Raw genomic sequence first — 1,845 nt, 5'->3', positions numbered from 1 at the left:
GACTCCCTGGAAATCCCCACGGGTTAATCTTTACCTACTAATAAAGCACGGATAACTTCTGTCCGTACGTCATCGAAATTGCCCCTGAAGTTGGTCAAAATTACCCACCAATGCCACCCGTTTTTCTTTCACCGGCCCGCACGTATTATCTGAACCTATGCCGCCATATTATGTCCATAGTGAAGGACTAGCAGGATGGAGAGAGCCTTGCTCTTCTTAGCTGAAGACCCAAGTTCGATTCCCTCTGCACCCTATTTTTGCTTTTTCTTTTTAGTTTTCCTCCCCCTTCCCCCAACTCCTACTCCCCTCGTCGGGGATAGCGCAGCAGCTTCCCTGAACTTGGATCCGATCTGGCTGAGGACGCCGGCCCGTCGACGGCGGCTCCGGCGCCGGCGAGCGTCGCAGCGCATATGTGGACGGGCTCCCCGTACTCCTTCGCCGTCCTCGAGCGCCTCCTCCAGAAGCACTTCTCCGCCCCTCACCGGCTCCTCCAGGTCCATGCCCTCCTCCTCGCCTCCGGCATGCTCTCCACCTCCCACGCCGCCGCCACCTTCCCCTACAACTGCCTCATCCATGCCCACCTCCGCCTCCCCGCTTCCACAATCACCCCGCTATGCGCCACCCTCCGCCTTTTCTCAGCCATGCTCGCCGCCGGGGCGCGCCCCAACGGCCACCGTTCCCTTCCATCCTCAGGTTTGCCTCCGCCTCCGGACCAGCCACCAGGGCCCTCCACGCGCAGTGTCTCCGTTGCGGGCTTACGGCTGATCGCTTCATTGTATGCTCGCTGGTCAGCTCATATGGCCGAGCTGGCCGTCTCGGGTGTGACGCATCTCAGGTGTTTGACGAAATGGCCAGCCCAGATCTGGTCTCCTCTAATGCCATGCTTGATGTGCTATGCCTCGCTGGAGACGTGGCTGCGGCTAGAGAATTCTTTGAGCGCATGGTGGTGAGGGATGTGGTGTCTTGGACGACGCTCATCTTTGGTTATCCAGGAATGGGTGCCACTGGGATACTGTTGAGGCCCTCAGGAGATTTTTGCTGGACAACATCGGGCGGCTCGGGGAGGCCACATTGGTCAGCGTGCTCTTGGCTTGTGCAAACTTGGATGGTGCCGGGGGGCTTGTGGTCGGGACGGCTGTTCATGCGTATGTTTTTCGGCATGAGGCTGACTCTACAGCGTTCTTGGGAACGGCGTTGATCGACATGTATGGGAAGTATGGGAAGCTTGACTGTTGCAGGAGAGTCTTTCAGATTGTATGTGAGAAGGAGGCATGTACGTGGAATGCATTGTTGTCTGCACTGGCTAATCATGGAAAAGAGACTGAAGCACTGGTTAAGTTTAACTTGATGATAGTTGGAGGGTTCTTGCCGAATCAGATCACATTTCTTGCTCGTGTTTCACACCTCTGTCTCTCATGACTTGTACCTTTGGGAAAATATTAAACCACATCATGTTCAAGCTTATAACATTTATTTGACATAAATGAAGAATCATATTTTTATTCACTGAATCGGATGGGGTACTTTTGATTCGCAAGCTTGCAAAAAGGCAGTAATAGAAAACATTTACATTATTATACACATTTATTACAATTAATGCTGCATAATGGCACTATAAGAAGGTTGGGTACTTTTTTATTGCCCGGTGCAACGCACGGGCATTTGTACTAGTTGGATTTTACGAGCCGTTAATCTGATGGGACCGAGTTTTGCGGTGTAGATTAACCCATTACCTTACAATTTATGTTACGTTATCTATGCCAACGCAAAAACACGACCTGGCACAAAACAACACGTAATCAGGGTTATAAAGTCCAAATATCATTCTGTTTCTAGAAGAGAAAA

General features: G+C 51.7%; 1 pseudogene; it reads left to right on the top strand.

The window, feature by feature from the left end:
• Nucleotides 1-410: 410 nt before the first annotated feature.
• Nucleotides 411-1,419, top strand: LOC123450846 (annotated as a pseudogene).
• The last annotated feature ends 426 nt before the right edge of the window (nucleotides 1,420-1,845 follow it).

This window comes from Hordeum vulgare, chromosome 4H, assembly GCF_904849725.1.
Source record: "Hordeum vulgare subsp. vulgare chromosome 4H, MorexV3_pseudomolecules_assembly, whole genome shotgun sequence".
Classification (NCBI taxonomy): Eukaryota; Viridiplantae; Streptophyta; class Magnoliopsida; order Poales; family Poaceae; genus Hordeum; species Hordeum vulgare.
The sequence above is the reverse complement of the archived record's forward strand: the minus strand, read 5'-3'. Positions and strand labels throughout refer to the sequence as shown.